Source organism: Dipodomys spectabilis, unplaced genomic scaffold (genome assembly GCF_019054845.1).
Source record: "Dipodomys spectabilis isolate Male_0828 unplaced genomic scaffold, ASM1905484v1 ptg000436l, whole genome shotgun sequence".
In the NCBI taxonomy this organism is placed as follows: Eukaryota; Metazoa; Chordata; class Mammalia; order Rodentia; family Heteromyidae; genus Dipodomys; species Dipodomys spectabilis.
In genome coordinates this window covers 789,233-810,442 of record NW_024871113.1, presented here as the reverse complement: position 1 = coordinate 810,442, position 21,210 = coordinate 789,233, and positions in this window count along the sequence as shown.

Below are 21,210 nucleotides of genomic sequence, written 5' to 3'. Positions count from 1 at the left end.
TCCTTTTTTTCCCTTTAGTTTATTCCCTTTTGTGGCTGTTTTTGTTTTCTGTTCCCCTTGTTTTGTATATATGTTTATCTGATTGGGGAAGGGGAAGCACAAAAAAGGTATGAAAAAGGGTGAACCCATTCAGCAGTGATACTCACTAAACACTACATTGAAAATGAACTATACAACTTGTGGGTGGGGAAATATGGAGGGGGAAAAACTGGGAGACAATGAGGAAGGGGATAACACTGTTCAAAAGAAAATGTACTCGTTACCTGACTTAGGTAACTGTAACCCCTCTAAATATCACCTTTATAATAAAATTCTAAAAATAAAAAAAGATTTTCACAGACTTTTCTATCTGGACTGGTTTCAAATTTTACTTCTCAGATCTCAGCCTCCTGAGTAGCTAAGATTACAGGCATGAACCATGGACAACCAGCCAACATGTACAATTTTAATGTATCAGTTAGAAAAATGAATAATTTTAATAGTTTTTTAAAGTCTAATCTTTCTTTGACCCTAGCTTGGGTCAAAGCTTTCTCTTTTATGCTTGTTTGACTCATGAAGTTAACATGTCTTTTTTGAAACATCTGAACTATGTGATTTTTCCTTTCTTTTCCACACTGAGTTATACCCTCTGCCCTTCTCTCCGTTGTCTTCTTTACTGAGCATTTTCTTTGCACTTCGATGTGAGCACTGATGAGCATTGCTGCAGAAGCCCACCAGGTCAGATCATCAGTCTTGTCAAGGCCATTTGCCACTCTTGCCATGAATTGGTGGTCAGAGCTCTGCATTGCAAAGACAAGGAATTTCTCTTCAAGATGCAAGACAGTCCAAAGGTTCTCTCCAAAGTCAAGAGTATTGAGAAAACATGGATGGGAACTCTGTTAACTTCATACTTACTAGTGAAACTCACTAGGATCCATGCTTCTGTTTCTTTTAACATAGTTGGATATATTCATTTGTTGGCACAGGTCCTTTTCTAGCAATAAATAGTGACAGAGTTTGAAAAAGACTCAAAGTATGGCCATTTTTCTCTTTCATTTGAAAGGATGGTTGAAAATGCCTGTCATTAAGAATACACACACACACACACACACACACACACACACACACACACACACCATATTACCTACACAGTAAGTCTTGGAAACAGTATTAATGATTGCTGCAATAATTTTGTTATTTCTCTCACTCATTGTTTTGGATGTCTACCCAGTGTCAGATGCTATGCACTGAAAATACAAGGATAAAAGACAATCTCTACCTTTAGAGGTTCACTGGCCAATGCAAAGCCACACCGGTAAAGAGACAGTGGATGTAGAAGAATGTACGCAAATAAATCTTGTCTATTAACTTGAAACTTGTCACCAGTTTTATGGGCTTACTAGTAAAAGGCCCCTGAACTGAAATGAACCAAGCAACAGTAAAAGATCATTACTGAATACACTGCCGTGCTATTGATCAGCTCCTATTTGTCATACACATTAATGATGAAAAGCAACATGTAAGTGCTAAGTCTGAGTATTTTTACCATCCAGTTAATAACTTAATTGTGACATTTGGGTTATATGTCGAGCTTCAAGCAACATTGAAACCATCACTAAAATGCAACAGTACTATGTCATCAAATATAGTGATCCAAAGATGATAAAATTTTATGTATGTTTTTATGCATTGCCTATGTACAAGTCAGCAAATCTGTAATACTAATTTGTAACTGACATAAATTGATATTAATATAATAGCCTATATTCAAAGTAACAGCCCATTTCGTCTCATAGGCCACAAAATGTGTAATAATCATGAAACACACAAAGTCACCTCATGGGAGCCGTAGACTTGACTCAAGAGAGGAAACCAACCCATGGAAATTCAGCAGAGAGGGAATTAGAAGAAAAACCCTGACTTCACTCCTGTTTTCTTTTTACTCTCAAAACAGCACTCTATTAGCTGAACCCAGTTAACATCTTAGAAAACTAGTGAGCCCATTGATGAAATCCAGATAAGCCAACTTCTAAGTTCAGGATGGGTAAGGTGTGAGGGGCAAATTGGAAGCTCTTCAGCACAGCAAAAGTAGCATGAATACTATAGACAATGGTAGACTGTGTGCGAGGGTAAGTTGATGTTTCAAGTTTATTTAACCCCAAGGGGGTAGATACTAATAAATATTAAATGTATTTATTTAACCCTAAGGGTGTAGGAGAAAGTAGAGTAGGTGTTAATGTCATTGTATACCATGTTCTATTACTGGCCAAGAACAGTAAAATGGCCAGATAGTCAAGAGTATGATGCAAGACACAGTTTAAAAAATGTTGATTTTTTTTTGATAGAAAGCTTGCAAACAACATAGCACTTACTTGAGGAAAAATACTATATTTAAAAATGATGCAAAATATCCAGTTATAAAATATTAGAAATAAGTAAATAGCTTGGAAGTTCTGATTGAACAAAAGTGTAGTGGAAAGATGTTTGGTTTGGATCCACAAGGAAAAATGCAATAATGAATCTGAAGAGAGGTCTAGATCTACTTTCATTTAGAAAATGATGAGCATGGTGATCAGAAACCTTGCCACACATTCCCCAAAACTATCCAGCTGAGCCCATTGTCCCTGCGCCCTGCCACTAGTGCTTATATCCACTGGAGATTCAAAGGTAGCAGTGCATTGATAATCAAAGTACAGCATTCAGTCATCTCATTTCCTGATACAGTTTGAGTCATTTCTTTATGTAACTTAAATTTTTCCCAGGTGGAAAATTTGAGATGTTCAGATAACTGGCAATACCTCAAGAATTTTCCTTTTAAATCATTGTGCATAAAAATACCTGATACAAGTCATTTGTCCTGATACTTTCATATCTCTTCAATTTAAGATTTTTTAAGCAGATCACTTGAAAGTAGATCGACAAAGCAAATGTTATCCAATTCTGTGAACATAAAGAGGAAAGTACAAAAGAAATTTCACAAGCCTCAAACATTCACTATACAAGAAATACATACACTATTGTTTCAGTTTGTCTATGAAATGTTCCTCACAAGCTGATATGTTGAGTGCTTGGTGGACAGTAGGTGGCGCTATTCAGGAAGAGAGGTTCTAGAAATTTTAGCAGGTGGGCTTAGTGGGGATCATTTATGAACAGCCCTTGAAAATTGTACCTGATCTCCAGTCTCCTTGCTCAATGTTTTCTGACCCCTCTGACATGATCAGCCCTATTCTCTGCACACACATTGCCATGGTATTTTGACTCATTTAGGCCTAGGTTAACAAAAACAACCATTATAAACAAAAATGTCATAAACTATGAACCAAAATAAAACTTTCCTCCCTCAAATTGTATCTATCAGGTCTTTTTTTGTCACAATGATAGGAAAGGTAACTAATACAACATATTTACCATAAACCAATGTTAATACTACTATTTCTATTTAATGAATGGGAAAAATTCTTGTCTTGCCGGCCGCTGGTGGCTCACACCTGTAATCCTAGCTTCTCAGGAGGCTTAGATCTGAGGATCATGATTTGAAGCTAGACTGGGCTGAAAAGTCCCCATGAGAGTTTTATCTCCAGTTAATGACCAGAAGAAAAAAAATAAAAAACAGAAAAGGCACTGTGGCTCAAGGTGGTAGAGTATTAATTTTGTGCAAAATTGCTCAGGGACAGTGACCAGGCCCTGAGTTCAAGCCCCATGGCTGACAAAAAAATCTCTTGGCTCACTGAAGCCAGAGTTAACCTATCTGCAAACAGAACAGAACAGTGTAATTCCAAAGGCACATAACCTTCTTCTTTGGGTTAGGACATTCAAACCTTATTTATTTTCACAAATTACCAGTATACTTTTGCTCTGGTTAAATCACACTAACTCTGCTTGAGAGACAAAGCATGCAAGATATTCAGAAATATTCAACTGATCAATAGTGGGGAATAGCAATAAAGTTTACTAGATGTTAGGCTGACCAAAACTCTAACCATGCTGGAAATTATCATATATGTTTTCAATCTAGATCATCCTATACCATCTCTAATAAAATGTTTTCAATCATACACACAATATTCTGAATTGCTAAGCAGTTACTTGGAGAAAATGGTATGGGAGAATTCTTATTATAGGCACTATTAGTGAGTTCATCTATGATCCTGTAAAAGCCCAGAATGCTAAAATCCTTTTAGCATCACTAGCTTTTAAAAAAAGATCATGTTATAAGAGTTCAGACATATTTGAAAAACATGTGGCTTTTATTTTTCAAAGTATTTGGGCAACAATAAAGCAATTAATAAATCCATTTCATATTTCACATCCTTAGTAAACAAGAATCCATTATTTAAGGAACCAAGCAATGCTTGGCCAGTCAAGTACAAATAGAGGAGGAAATAATTAGACTACATTTTTCACAAATGTAGCTCCATGGCTGGCATTGTTTCAGTGTGCTATGATTTCTTCTATTCTAAATTTCCAGCCTCAGGCTACCACACACTGATTTACTGAGGTTCCATTCAGATTCCCCTGCAGTCCTGAGCCAAAGCATAAAAACAGTCTTAAAGCAAGGGCGAACAAATTCACTCCCACCAAGTGCTTTCCTGAGGGGCAGCATTTGGCTGACTGAGCAGGGAGCTTGTTTACAGTCATCAAGAAGCAATGTTTAGTTGCTCTGTTACCACAGACCTTTAGGAGAGAATTATAGTCTGCCTTCCAACCACAGGACCCAAGAGCTTCAGTCACTGAACTGCTGATGTTGATCAGATGACAAGTAAGGAAAGACTTAAAGGAGTCTATTGAGCAGAGAGAGCCAAAAACGAAGAGAGATGAGCAGTGAGAGCTCCCACATCTTCTTCCTCTTGCCATTCAGGGATCTTCCTAGGTGTACAGGCAGCAGCCCCCAGTCACTTAAAACTGTCGTGATGAGAGAGAGACTCATGGTGTTTGACTTTATTACAGCCGAGCCAAATCAAATGCACAGACACTGCTTCCTTAGATGTCTATATTTCACTTAAACTGGGATAAAGCAAAGAAACTGGAATATTGTCTCATCATGCATTCCAAATCAGCCAGGGTAGAAAATAATGGGGAGTTAATCAGATCACTGAAACTCTAATTCACTTGGTATTGATCGAGCAGATTCCTAATGGGATGGCAGACCAATTTCAAATTACAGTAAGCTGACTTGTCCTGGAATACCAATGACCAGGCTGGAGGATGAGCCAAGAGGCCCGTGAGCTCTGCTCTCCTGAAGCTGCCGCCCAGCTGGCAGGCTGGGATGCATGATCTGATGCGGCATTTAGCTAATTAATAAGGGATTGATGAAAGGTTCGGTTTTGAAAGCAGGCATCACACTTGAGTAAACGTGGGACCAGAGTTCCCCAGGGACTGGCTAGTCAAGTCCTTGGAAGGTAGGTCTACAATGAAAGCTAATGGAAAGTAATGCAATTAACTGGGGCTTTTAATTATATTAATCAGTGACTTCATAGGAGCCGACTGTATCCAGAATTCATTCTTTAATTCATGTCTGAATAGAACTGAAACCACGGTTGAAGAAATAGGTGCAGACGTGCTTACATTAGTTCACGGAACCATGAACTAACGTATGGAAAAATGAAGAAAAAGTGGGTCAGGGAAGGAAAGAGCGGAGGAAATAGGTAATAAAAAGCATCCTCAAAGAAGTGAGCCAAGAACTATTTTTGCATTCCATTGCTACTTTATTCTTTCTGCAAGTTATTTATCTGCTTAGGTATGTGAACCGATGGCCAGTGTGTTTGCACAGAGTAAGAGAATCTAAAGACTTGATTCTGTTCTTTTTTTTTTTTTTTGTCGGTCATGGGGCTTGAACTCTAGGCCTGGGCACTGTCCCTCAGCTCTTCAGCTCAAGGCCAGCCCTCTACCAATTGAGCCACAGTGCCACTTCCAGTTTTCTGGTGGTTTTTATTGGAGATAAGACTCTCACAGACTTTCCTGCCCAGGCTGACTTTGAACTGCGATCCTCAGATCTCAGCCTCCTGAGTAGCTAAGATTACAGGCATGAGCTACCAGCACCTAGCCTGTTTTTTTTTTTTTAACCTGGTATTTGGGCTTAAACTCAGAGTCTCCTGCTTTTGCTTGGCTTTTTTTTGCCCAAGAAGGTGCTCTACTGGATCATACTACATGTATACTTCTGGCCTTTTTCTTATTTTGATGGCTAATGGGGATAGGAGTCTGGGAGTATTCTTCCCAGGCTGTCTTTGAACCATGATCTTCAGATCTCGGCCTCCTGAGTATGTAGGATAACAGGGGTGAGCCACCAGCACCATCAGCAAGAACTGATTTATTTTTACATTTTAGAAATAACTTTTACATTTTAGAAATAACTTAATAATCTATCTGTTGGTAGATTATTTTGTTCTTACTGACAATAACTTCTTGGCTTAGGTCTTCCTTATCCATCTTTTTCTCTCTCCTATATGTGTCAGTGTGTATAGTGTGTGTACAGGGTATATATCTATATGTACTGGATATCTGTGTATTGGTCTATGTTTGTGTGTCTCTTTGTAAACATATGAAGCAAGGGCTATTTTAATGGTAATAGCTGAGATCTGGCCATTATAATCAATGCGAGGATTAATTTGACATATGCCCGTTGGGGTAATACCATCATAATTCTAACATGACTCTCATACATGGATTTATTCCTGAAATAAAACACAGAATAAAAATACGCTCAAGTGTAATCCTGGCTACTCACAAGGCTGAGATCTAAGGATCACAGTTCAAAGCCTCCTGGAAGTGGCACTGTGGCTCAAGTGGCAGTCTACTAGTCTTGAGCAAAAGAAGCTCAGGACCAGTGCTCAGACCCTGAGTTCAAGCCCAGGGACCAGCACAAAAAAAGGTACATTTCCCAAAGGATATAAATAAGCAAATTATAGTATAGGAAGAATGTATAATGTTAATTGCCATTTAAGTAAATTCACAGTGAATGTGTGAAATTTAACATACGTTACAAGGAGATTGGGATTTCTAGTCTAGACTAAAAGGAAGGAAAGAAGGAAGGGAGGAGGACTGGCTTGATCCAGAAATTTCTGGAACCCAGAAAAATTCCTAAAGGCAAGATACACATGCAAAAGAACAAAGACTTCCCCGGACTGTCCACTGGAGACTTGCTCTAAGGGCTTGAAGAATAGTAGGACCACTCAGCATCCATTCCAACAAGGACCTGTTCCACAGGGCAGAGATGAATTGAGTGGTTAGGGAAAGTGATGCCCATCTGAAGGGGAGTCTCAGAACAGAGTCAATGCACTTCTATGTAGGACCACAATCTGAGCAGCTTGCTCTCACAGTCATCCTGAACAGGAAGACCTCAAAGGACTCCAGCAGCAGATACCCTGCAACTACAGATCTGTCAACAGTGCCAGGCATCATACACACCATGTGAGATTTGATCATGCGATGCCTTCTCTGTGTTTACAACTGATGTTCCTAGATTTATTACTATTTTTGCCTTTTTAATATTCTAAATATTTTGTGTTTTATTCTCTTTAAGTAGTTGTACAAAGGAGTTGCCATTTAACAAGTAGTTTATAAATACAGCATATATTGATCAGTGTCACTGCTTCTTTATGATGATTTAAAATAAACCCCAAAGGAAAAAGGATCAAGGTAGTTCCTGTGGAATATGACAAAGAAAAAGAAAAGAATTCCCATCTCAATGATCTCTAAATGTATTTTGACACTTAGCATGGGACTGGCGAGCACTAAAAGAAAAACGAGTAAAAGCAAGGTCCCAGATATCTACCAACACCAATGTATTCTCATTTCTTCAAAAACCGTTCACGAGAAAGAAATAAACATGCATGCACTTTATCTCTGGAACCGCAGAACCAATGGCTTCAACTTTTCCAGCAAGCTGAAAGTTTAGTTGCTGTGGATTTCCTTAGTCAACAAATAGTGTTCAGCATCTTGCCCCAACTGAAAGAAAATCAGTGGATGACAGTTTCTCCTCACACTCCTTCCCTTCCCTGCCTTCCCTTCCCTGCTTTCTCTGTGTCCACACTTTCCCTGTGCCCTCTTTGCTTTAGTTGTACCAGGGAGGTTTCATCTTAACACGTCCAAGGTGATGCATCTGGATCTCTGTCACCTCCTCCATCGTTCTCCTTCTCCAACCAATCTCAGCAAGCTCCACAGGTCATTTTCAAAAGTGTACATAAAGTATTTTGACCATACTCACCTCTTCCACCCTCTCTTTGTATTCATTCCCCTCCCACTAGAGCATGGCTCAACTTCCTAATATTCATTTTTGTTAAAGTTAGTTATGTGTACAGAACAGTTCTCTTATATTTTTAAAAAAAGTTTTCTCTAACTACTTTTGGCTTTACCCTTTTCCAGGAATACTTTTTTCAGGGGAATTTATGACAAAAGTGTCCCCTAATGAATATATCCTTTCGCTAGGTTTACTATGAACTATCATCACTTGTGATTTGCTGAATATGTCTAGCATCTCTGGATATTAGACCACATGAGAGAAAATATGTAACCTTTTGTCCTTTGAACCTGGCTGAGTTTGCCTAATATGATAATGTATGGATCTATCTATTTCCCTACAGATGAAAAATTCATCTTTCTTCGTGATTGAGTAATATTCCATTTTATGTGTATATATAAATATCATATGTCATATCACATATCACATTATTCTTGGTTTGTTCACTTGGGCTGTTTTTTTTTGTTGTTGTTGTTGTTGTTTTTGTCGGTCATGGGGCTTGAACTTTGGGCCTGGGTGCTGTCCCTCAGCTCTTCAGCTCAAGGCGAGCGCTCTACCACTTGAGCTACAGCGCCACTTCCGGTTTTCTAGTGGTTTATTGGAGATAGGAGTCTCACGGTCTTTCCTGCCCGGGCTGGCTTTGAACCACGATTCTCAGATCTCAGCCTCCTGAGTAGCTAGGATTACAGGTGTGAGCCACCGGCGCCCAGCTCACTTGGGCTGTTTTTATAGCTTGGCTACGATGACTAGAGCTGCAGTAAACAGTGAACACAGGTGAGTGGGGGCTTGTTCTGTCCTGACTTACTATCCTTTGAATAAGTGCCCTATGCTTCATCAACTGTAAAATCTACAGAACTGTTCTACCTATTAAAATACATTTTTCTTAATAAATGAGCCAAAGACTTAAAGAGAGATTTCTCTGAAGAGGAAATAAGAATGGCCAATAGGCACATGAAGAAATGCTCAATCTCTCTAGCCATAAAGAAATGCAAATCAAAACAACATTGAGATTCCACTTCACCCCAGTTAGAATGGCTAGAATCAAGAAATCTAGTAGCAACAGATGCTGGAGAGGAAGTGGCAAAAAAGAGAACCCTACTGCATTGTTGGTGGGAGTGTAAACTTGTTCAACTACTCTGGAAAGCAGTATAAAGGTTCCTCATACTACACATAGAGCTCCCCTATGACCCAGCAATCCCACTTCTGGATATTTACCCAAATGATCACAAACAAGGCCATACTAAAGCTACCAGCACAACTATGTTTAACACAGCATTATTTATTTATCATAGCTAAGCTATGGAACCAACCCAGATACCTCTCAGTAGATGAATGGATCAAAAATGTGGTAAATACAAACACACACACACACACACACACACACACACAAATTCTTTGCTTCGATCAGAAAGAATGACATCGCCCCATTTGTTAGGAAATGGAAAGACTTGGAAAAAATTATATTAAGTGAAATAAGCCAGACCCAAAGAAACATAAGTCCCATGATTTCCCTTATTTAGAATAATTAGTATACATCTAGAATAATCTTAGCAGATGAGCAGAATAGCACAAAAGCTATGTACATATGACTATATAAAATGATGCTAAGTGAAAGGAACTCCAAGGCTTTTTTGTTGTTGTTGTTTTTAATGTATTATGTGATTTTTTTGTTTCTTTTGTATGGTCTTCCCCCTATACTATAACCCCTGTTGTCATTGTATTTGATTTTGGTACCCTAGTACTATATATATATGTTTATTTGAATTAGAGAAAAAGAAGGGGAACAATAGAACCGTGAGACAAAGGACAGGGGGGAGCCAATGCAACAGTGACATACACAAGATAATATGTTGGAAATGATCTGTACAATGTGGGCAAGAGTTGGGAGGAGGGAAAGTAGGAGAAAAACGAGGGAAGGGATAACAATTTTGACAAGGAATGTACGTATTACCTTACTTATGTAACTGTAACCCCTCTATACATCACCTTGACAATAAAAAAGTACATTTGCCCCACTTGACTACTTCTGGCTTTATCTTTTTCCATCTTCTTTTGCAGGGAAAATTCACAACATCCTTCTTTATGTCCCCCAATCAATGCATTTTATTTCATCAGATTTACTGTGAGTTACCATGACTTGCTGAACATGTCCTTTAGCTTGGTGCTCTTCCAAAGCAAATTCTTTGAAAGTATTCTTTTATTTTTGACTATTTCTATTATCTTTAAGCGATTATATAATGGAGATGCCACTCACCGAAGCACTTTATGATATAGTGTGTCTTGATCAATGTCACTTCTTTCAACATTCTCATTCACTTGTCCCAACCCACCCCAGCCCTTCCCTCACTTTTCTTAATTTTTAGGTTATATATTAAATGTTTGTCACTTAACAAGGCAGTTTGTACGTTTAATGCATTTTGATCTATGTCATTCCTTCAACACCTTTAACCCCCTTCAGCCCCTCTCCCCTTGGCCCTATCCTCCTTTTCAAGAACCCATTTCCTGGTGCTTATTTTGTTGAGCTTTAACTTAGCCTTTCTAAAGAATTATACTATTTGAGCTCTCCGTAGAGTCTATATACAATAATAAAAAATGCAGGTTTTCAACAGCACTAAAGGCATTTCACCAACTAGTCCAGGAAAAGATAAGGAGATGGCATCATCAGAGTCAAGATGGCAGTATCATCTCCTCAGTAAGAAACCTTTGTGCAGAGATTCAAAAGGTAAAAAGGCGGTTGAACTGAGAGCCTTATACTTACTAAGCCACGGCTCTACCATTTGCGCTACATCTCTAGTCCTTCTTTTTTGCTAGTTAATTATAGAAAACTTTTATTTTCCAATCTGCCTGGAACTCACCAGATTGAGGATCTTATCTATGAATCTTAATTAATTTCAGCTCATTCAAATTTACATGGCCACAGTGGTTAGTGACTACTATTGGACATTTATGTTTGAACACTTTCAATTCCCCTGCCCTTGTTACCCAATGTGTACCTTGTCTATGTTCTTCTAAGTGGCACCAAGTCTTTCAGTGAACAGCTCTAGTTCTCTCTTCTGTACTGCATGGAGGTCGACTGCATCCCTCAACATTTGTGCCATTTTTAGACCTAGTTAGCAGTGCTGGAAATTGAAAACAGACTTGAATGAACTATACAAGTTTTCTAGCTTAGCACCTGAAGATGTAACTTACTAAGATGATGCTGTACAAGGGTAGACCGAGCCCTTATTCTGATCTAAGTTGTATCCATATAAGAAGAGGAAACAGAGAGATGCCTTGTGGTAACCAACACTAAAATTAAATGATGCATCTACAAGCAAAGGCACACATAGGATTGTTGGCATACTCCAAACTAAGAAAATTACATAAGGCATCTCCTCCCCTGAAGTTTTTAGAGACACTGTGGACAATGCCTAGATTTAGGGCCTCCAGCTTCCAGGACTATGAAAGAATGCATTTCTTTTTTGTATATATTTTTATTGTAAAAATACTGTTACATAAGTAAGGTAATGTGTACATTTCCTATTGAGCATTGTTACCTCCTCCTTTGTTTTTCCCCTACCATACCTTCCCTCCCCATCTCCCCAACTCCTCCCTCCCCCCCGCCTAGAAGTTGTGAAGTTTGTTTTCAATGTAGTGTCTTGTACATCTCATTGTTACAATGGGCCAACCTGTATCCTTATTTCAGAATTTTCTTATTTCCTTTCCCATCCCCAAATTAGAAAAATGTATATACAAGATGCAGGGCACCCGAATCAAATACAGTGAAAGCAGGTGTTATACCATGGGGGAAGAACATACAAAAGAAATATACATTATAAATACATTACATTATAAATACATTAAACATACATTATAAAAACAACAGCAAGAAAGATAAAACCACTTGTGTCCCTATCTTGGAGTTCATTTCCCTTAGCATCATCTTATCTGGTCATATGTACATAGCTTTTGACCTTTTCAGCTTGTCCTTGACATATGCTAGTTATTGCAAATAAGGGAAACCATGGGACCTATGTTTTTTTGGGCCTGGCTTACTTCACTTAATATATATTTTTTTCCGAATCTTTCCATTTCCTAACAAGCGGGGCAATATCATTCTTTCTGATGGAGGCATAGAATTAATATATATATATATATATATATCCTATATATATCACGTTTTCATATATATATAGGATATATATATATATATATATCACATTTTCTTGACCCATTCATCTGCTGAGGGGCATCTGGGTTGGTTCCATATCTTAGCTATGGTAAACAATGCTGTGATAAACATAGTTGTGCTAGTAGTTTAGTATAGCCTTGTTTGTGATCATTTGGGTAAATGCCCAAAAGTGAGAAAGAATACATTTCTGTTTTAATCCATCTCATGGATTAAAACAGCCCTAAGAAATTAATACACGTCCTTAGATTGGCTTCACTTACAGTATTTTATAAGGATTTTGTGGTCTTAAATTTGTTCTTGCAATTAATAATGGTGAAAAGTAAACTTTACCCATAGTAGAGTAACTTGCAGTAAAGATATTTAAGAAAAGTAAAGAATAGGTGAACTTCCCATTTCTTCCCATCTAAATTTTCCTTATAGCCAAGGTTTACCCCCAGAAGCCTGTTTGCAAAGCCCAATACCTGTTTCTGAGTCAAAGATGTAACCGAAGTCTTAGCGGTACGTAAGCATTGCTTCTGACTGAAGCCCATAATGACCTAAATCTGCTATGATCACACAAAGAAAATAAATCATTCATCCTGAGAAAAGTCATAAGTTAAGACATCTGGTTCCCAAGAAAGAACATTCCTAGCACAGCACCTTCACCTAGAAATACCTAACATTTGTGGAAATACATGCACATGTATGTTGTGGGTAGTACATGTACATAGACAATGGCAAGATTCATGGATTTCTGACTGTAAATAGAAATGGCAGCTGCTTGTGTGTTGTGTCACTGTGGTTCTGTTTGTGATGAACTCCCCCCCTACACACACAATGGTGATTTCATAACTGTATCATCTATGACATGATAGTGGTCTTTATTCATTTAAGTATACTCTATGATGCTCAAACACAATGACAGAATCACCTGAGCACGCAGTTCTAACTTCATGTCCCTGTCCCTCTATATGTATGAGTCCATTATGGAAGTGAAATCTATTTTCCCCAGGTTGTTGAGACTTTTTTTCAGAGTGGTTGAAACCCCAGAAATGACTCCCCTCAGGTGAGCCACAGTGTACGCTCTGAAAGCAGAAGTGGCAGAATAAAGGCCTTACTGAGAGGGACATTTCCAGTGACAGGAAAGCCCTTATTAAACAGTAATTGATGGGATATAAGGTTGAAGAGAATGCCACTGAATCTCAGAGGGTTTTGTGGCATTCCCATAAATTTCTCTGATGACATTGATCCCAGGCCTGGGGCGAGCATTTACAGAGGCTGCATGGCTAGGCTTCAGTGGATTGCTATTCTTTTCCAGAAAGCTATCTATCAGCTATAAATTGTTATTGATAAATGTTGGAGTGAGCTCTGGTGTTTCTAGAGCTTATGTGGCCTGAAAAGATCCATGTATGGCACAGACCGGAAAAGGACAATCATACTGAGGAGTTTGCTCACATCTACTGGCAGGTTGATGAGCAGCAGAGCATTTCAGCCCCATAGAAGAGGAGAGATCATTCACTCAGCTACTGTCCCTCCAATAACTGTCATTGTCATGATCAGAACAAGGGCTTTGTGGATTGGCTGCTTTGGAGAATATTGGTGAAGAAGGATGCCAGAACGCAGCCACTTCAGTCTTATCAGAGTCCTAATGTCGATCTGACTCTGCCCAGAAAAAGAGATTTTTTTTCCCAAAGGAACTATACTATAGACTGAAAAATGTTTGCTGTTGTAGTTGGGACTTTAAAGGAAAATATAAAGGAAGAGAACATTGTATAGAAAAATTCTTAAAAGATCCTAGTATTTTCATTGGGAAGACATGACCTACTGTTCTGGTATAAAGTCAGGACAAGCTTTCATGTATTTTATGTAACTAAAATTCATAAGACTCTTTTAAGGCATGTGTTATTTGAGGGGTCCTGGACTTGGAACTCGGGCCCTTGTACTGGAAAGGTGATGCTCTTGACATTGAGTCATACCTTTGGCCTTGTTTTGGCTGTTTGTTTTGAGATAAGGTCTCATTTCCTGCCTGAGTGTGTGCATGAATGTCATCTGCCTGTGTGAGACTTTTACCGTGGTTAGGATAACAGATGCAGGCCACTGTGTTCAGCTCTCTTCTGAGATAGGATTGCATAAACTTCTCTTCCCTGCACCAGCCTTCACTTGATCCTTCCAAACTCAGCCTCCCAAATAACTAGAATTACAATCAGGCACCAACTTAATGTGTATTCTGAAATGATGATTGCATAGTTTCAAGAGCAGATGTACAGGTGGAAGTCAATGATCTGCACACATATAAAGCAAGTATTTGGCATAATTACACTAAACAGTTCCTTTCCTTAAATAGCTTGGGCTACTTACTGAAGCTTCAAATGTGAACCAAGCATCTGGACAATTGTTATCTGGACTAATATTCTATTTTCTATCAAATACATATTAATTTCTCAAATCCATATAAGGAGTATAATTTTTTTTAAGTGGGTAAGTTAAGAAACTCTTTATTTCTATTAATTCTATTTGCTGAAGTACCAGTTTTCTCTAAAACATTTTTCTGGGGGGGGGGGTCCTTTCCTGGACTCTGGGCCTGGGTGCTGTGCCTCAGCTCTTTGCTAGTGTTCTACCACTTGAGCCACAGTGCCACTTCTGGCTTTTTTCTTTTTGCTTATGTGGTGCTGAGGAATCGAACCAGCCTCATGCATGCAAGGCAAGCACTCCACCACTGAGCCACCTTCCCAGCCCCTTCTCTAAAACATTTTAACTCCTGCTATTGAAAATTTGAATCAGGCCACATGCCAGTGGCTCACTCCTGCAATCCTAGCTACTCAGCAGGTTGAGATCTAAGGATCAAGTTTCAAAGTCAGCCCAGGTAGGAAGGTCTGTCAAGTTGATATACAGAGGGGTTACAGTTACATATGTAAGGTAGTGAGTACAATTCTTGTTGAACATTGTTACCCCATTCCTCTTTTTTCCCACTTCCCCTCCCCTGCCAAGTTGTAAAGTTCATTTCCAGCATAGTGTCTTGTGAGTATAGCTACTGCATTGGTTCAGCCTTTGTCCTTTGTCTCACCATTTTGTTATTTCCCTTCCTTTCCTCAAACCAGATAAACATATATACAAGACTCAGGGTACCAAAATCAAATACAGTGACAACAGTAGATAAACCACAGGAAGAAAAACACAAAAGAAAAAAAAGAAATCACATAGTATATTAAAAACAACAACAACAAAGAAAAACCTCTTGTTTCCATATCTTGGAGTTCATTTCACTTAGCATCATCTTATATGTACATAGCTATTGAGTTATTGTGATCCTCTGCTAGGACTATCCTAACACATACTAATTATTACAAATGAGGAAAACCATGAAGCTATGTTTCTTTGGGTCTGGCTTACTTCACTTAATATGATTTTTTCCAATTCTTTCCATTTCTTACCATTGGGGCAATATCATTCTTTTCTGTGAGATTCTTATCTCCAATTCACCACCAAAAAGCCAGAAGTGGAGCTGTGACTGAAGTGGTGATATGCCAGTCTTGAGTAAAAAGGGGACAGTGTCCAGGCCCTGAGTTCAAACCCCAGAACTGGCACACCACACACACACACACACACACACACACACACACACACACACACACACACAATCTGAATCAGGGATTACAAAATGATGGGACTGTGTAATATAGTCACAGCTCCACTTCTGTTTCTCCACACTGTTTTAGTATTGAGACTGAAGTTTAGTATATGGCCACTATATTTCAATGTATGGTAAAGGATATTCGTTTATACACAGCACTGTCTTTGCATTGAATAAAACCTTATATGTGGCACAATATCTAACAATGGAAGGAAAGACCTGATACTCTTACCTGCTGAGAAAAATGGCTAGTAATCACTCATATTGTTCCTTAAAAATGTAATTTGTTTTGAATTTGGAATTTGACTTTCATGACATCTTAATATATCACATAATATTCTATTACTTTTAGCTTAGCTTGGCATTCAAAAAGTAATAGAGTATCTGAGATTGTCCTAATAAGCCTCTCATTTATTAAGATTAATGGAAAGGCATGCACAGCTTTGCAATTACTTATTACACCTAAATTTATGATTGCAACAAATTTGAAAGCAGAATAATCACAAGTCAAGCATCACAATTTAAAAGTGTAGAGAATAATGCATTCATGGTTGATTATACCAGAGGAGGTTCAATTCAAGAACCTCATCCTTAGAGATACCTGGATTCAAACCCCTATTCTGCCACCTAGTGCCTGTGAAAGCTAAAGCATTAGTTTTCTATTCCATAAAATGGGAATAATACTGCTTCCAGGAATGTTGGGGAAATCAAATAAGACACCTCATTTGATATGCATATTGTAGCATATATCACATAGGAAATACATAGGATTTGATATCTATTAAGTTTTGCTAATATTCATGATTTTAAAACATAATATGAAAAGTATCTCTAAGCATACAGATTTTTTTTTTTCTGTTCCGTCATGGCACCTGAACTCTGGGCCTGGGCACTGCCCCTCAGCTCTTCAGCTCAAGGCTAGCGCTCTACCACTTGGAACCACAGCGCCACTTCTGGCTTTTTCTGCTTATGTGGTACTGAGGAATCAAACCCAGGGCCTCATGCATGCAAGGCAAGCACTCTACCACTGAGCCACCTTCCCAGCCCCAGCACACAGATTAAAAAAACAAAACCCTCAAGGACAGATGGGAGACAAAACAAACATCTTACCTTCATTATTGGAAGCCACAGAGTGAGGAAAGACTTCTGCTCCTCAAAACCCTTTGATTTTAGTTGAAAACTAAACATTTTCAAAACATTTCCTTACAAATGCCAAAATAAAGCATCAATATTTTTCATCAATTCTTCCCATGAGCATTTATTTATTTATGCCACTTGAGCCATGTCTTAACTTTTTTTCTGGTTAATTGAAAATAACAGTCTCCCAGCTTTGTCTTCCCAGGCTATCTCTGAACTGTGATTCTTAGATTTCAGCCTCCTGATTAGCTAGGATTATCTTCTCTAATTTTTTTTTTTTTTGGTTGGTTGTGGGGCTTGAACCCTGGGCCTGGGCGCTGTCCCTCAGCTCTTCAGCTCAAGGCTAGCACTCTATCATTTGAGCCACAGTGCCCCTTCTAGTTTTCTGAGTGGTTTATTGGAGATAAGAGTCTCATGGACTTTTCCTGCCCTGGAAAAGCTTTGGAGGATGTTGAAAAACATATTTAGGGAAGAAATAGCTTGGTTAAAATACTGGCTGAATTATTTACCATAGCTAAGATATGGAACCAATCCAGATGCCCTTCAGTAGATGAATGGATCAAGAAAATGTGGTATATATACAATGGAATTCTATGTTTCCATCAGAAGGAATAGCATAGCCTATTCATAAAGAAAATAGAAAGAATTGGAAAAAATCATTAAGTGAAGTTAGCCAGACCCAAAGAAACATGAGCTCGATGGTTTCCCTCATTTGTAATAATTAATATAAGTCTAGGATAGTCCTAGCAGAGGATCACAATAGCTCAATGGCTATGTACATATGACCATATAAAATGATGCTAATAGAAATGAACTCCAAGATATGGAAATGAGGTTTTTTTGAGGGTTTTGTTTTTGTCTTTAATGTACTGTGTGATGTTATTTCTTTTTTCCTTTCCTTTTTTTTTAAATTCCCTTTGGTTTATCCCCTTATGTTACTGTTTTGATTTTGGTACCCTGTGTCTTGCATATATGTTTCTCTCTTTGGGGGAAGAGAAGGGAAATAACAAAATGGTGAGACAAAAGACAAAGGGTGAAACAATGCAACAACTATGCTCACAAGACACTATGTTGGTTAGTTGGGAGATGGAGTCTTAGGGATTTTTCAGCCTGGGCTGGCTTTGAACTGCAATCTTTGCCACAAAAACCATTTCTTATTTCCAATTAAAGCAACAAGGAAATCAAATAGAATAAGTAGAGCTTACCTGGTCTTTATCAAGAATTGACCAACAAACATTCTGCAATAACAAAACTCATTAGATGTGATGAGAATTTTAGCACAGATATAGTATTGGTTTCTTTCTGGTAACCCTAACAGTGCTTAAGCCAGCCCGGGCCAAAAAATCCCTAAGACTCCATCTCCCAACTAACCTGCAAAGAGCCAGGCTAGAAGCATGGCTCAAGACTCTTAACTCTAATTAACTAGCAAACACTGGAAGTGGTACTATAACTCAAACTGGTAGAGCACTAGCTTTGAGCAGAAGTACTCAGGGACAGTGTCCAGGCCTTGAGTTCAAACCTCCATGAATACTAACCGGGACAAACCATCCCAGCAATGAGCACCTAGACTCAGCCAGTCTGGGGAACAAGGGAACATGGAGAGGAATAAGAGGAGATGATGTCACATCAGCCACTTTGTACCTGCCCTTTCAAAATGAGCTGGGAGGTCAATAGAAGTGAGAAGCCTGCCCCTCTAATGTCCATACCTGCCTACCTTTTAACTGGACAGGAATTTACACTATTGCCTTTGTTACCTGACGTTCTCCCTACCTAGTTGCCAGATGTCAGAAGTAGCTAGGGACATTTCCACCAACTCCTGGAATGCAGGAGATAATTTTCTGCCCCAAATCCTTCCTTTTGCTGTTTGTTTGCTCTCTAGCTTTTGTTTTGTTTTGTTGTTTTTGCTCAACCCCTCTCTGCCTCATGAGACTTCCTCCAGACTTCATCTAAGAGACTTGCCTCCTCCAGACTTCATCTACAGACTCATGCCCACCAAGTGACAGCTGCTGCCTGCTGCCTTCTCCCAGAGGGGACCACATCTCAGCCTTTTACCCCTACTGCCGATGACCCTTGCAGGCAGGAAATAGACAGAGAGGATCTTCACCCCTCTTCATAATTATCAAAAGGCTGGAATGCAGACCTTATACAGGGACACTCCCTATCTCTTGGCTAAGTTTCCACCCAGTATCTGTTACCTAGGTAACTGGCAGACCTGGAAGCAGTCACCTTCCCCTCCTGCTAGGTCACATCCTGGGCCACCTCTGGTCACACACCTCCCATCTGACCATAGACAGTTCTCAGACCCTGAGGTCACATCCTGATCCAGTGTGGCCACACCTTTCCCCCACCTGGCCACACCTTTTCCTGTCCTTGGCCTAGATAAGTCCTGAGCTAAGGGTGGGTCATCCCTTTTCCTTTTCAGCCACGCCTCTCCACCACGTGTGGCGGGAGCAGCAGTTCAGTAAATAAACTTCTTCTCCTGCCTGGAAAAAAACAAAAACAAAAAACAAGAGACTATGTTGGAAATGAACTTTACAACTTGGGAAGGGAGGGGAATCGGTGGGGAAGGGAGTTGGTAGGGAGGGAAAATGGGAGAAAAAGAAGGGTATAACATTATTCAACAAGAAATGTACTCATTACCTTACTTATATAACTGTAACCCCTCTGTATATGACCTTTACAATAAAATTTTTAAATGTTGGGTGATAATCAAATGGGAATTACCTTTATTTTTTATATATTTTATTTTATTGTATTGTAAAGGTTCTGTATAGAGGGCTTACAGTTACATGAGTAAGGTAATGAGTACATTTCTTGTCAAACATTGTTACCAACTCCTTCATTTTTCTCCCATTATCCCTTCCCTCCTCCACTCCTGCCCTCCCTCCCACCCTGAAGTTGTAAAATTCATTTCCAACATAGTGTCTTGTGAGTATCATTGTTGCACTGGGTCATCCTCTGACCTTGTTTCACCATTTTGTTATTTCCCTTCCCTTCCCCAAATATGCAAGATGCAAGGTGCCAGAAAAAAAGACAGTGATTGCCAGGGATAAACCAATGGAAAAAGAAAAATGAAATAAAATAAAAAGAAAGAACTTGATACAGTACATTGACCTTTTAGATGACATTGAGGTACATTTCTAAAAACAGTCACCTTCTAGCTTGCATCTAAAGCCAGCTTACACCTGCTCACACTGTTCCTGTGAAGGTTGCCAATTACAGCTGGCCCCCATGTCACTAGGGGCTCCAGTCATGGACTCAACCAACCATGGATCAAAAATACTTGAAGAACTGTGTCTCAGCTGAACATTTGCAGCCTTATTTCTTGTCATTATTCTCTAAACAATGCAGTATGACAACTATTCATGTTGCTCTAGATGATATAAGTAATTTAAAGATGGTTCATGATTCTCCATGGATATGCATATAGCATAGGATATAATGCAAATAATGTCACTTTGTATAAGAGACATGAGCACAAATTGATTCTTCTATCTGAGGAGTTTTCCAAAACCAATCCATCATAGATTTCGAGTGCTGAGCATACCTCCTGAGGTTAGTCAGTGATTCTGCCTCAACTCTCAATAGCATTATTTGGACATTGTTTCTTTAATACTACTAATCACTCAGCTTTCTTAGGCTTTAGAAATTGCTATATCACTACTAGAGCTGTTTCCTTTTGATTTTGTCTTCTGTCTACTCCAGTCCTTTTCATTTGTATGTATACCTTAAGGAAAGTCAAATAAGAAATTCTCTTTCTCCTCTCTCTCTCTCTCTCTCTCTCTCTCTCTCTCTCTCTCTCTCTCTCTCTCTCTCTCTCTCTCTCCCTCTCTCTGTCAGTTGTAGGGCTTGAACTTTGGGCCTGGGTGCTGTCCCTCAGCTCTTCAGCTCAAGGCGAGTACTCTACCACTTGAGCCACAGCACCACTTCTGGTTTTCTGGTGGTTTATTGGAGGTAAGAGTCTCATGGACTTTCCTGCCTGGATGGCTTTGAACCATGATCCTCAAATCTTAGCCTCCTGAGTAGCGAGAATTACAGACATGAAGCACCAGCACCCGGCTGAAATTAATCTCTCTT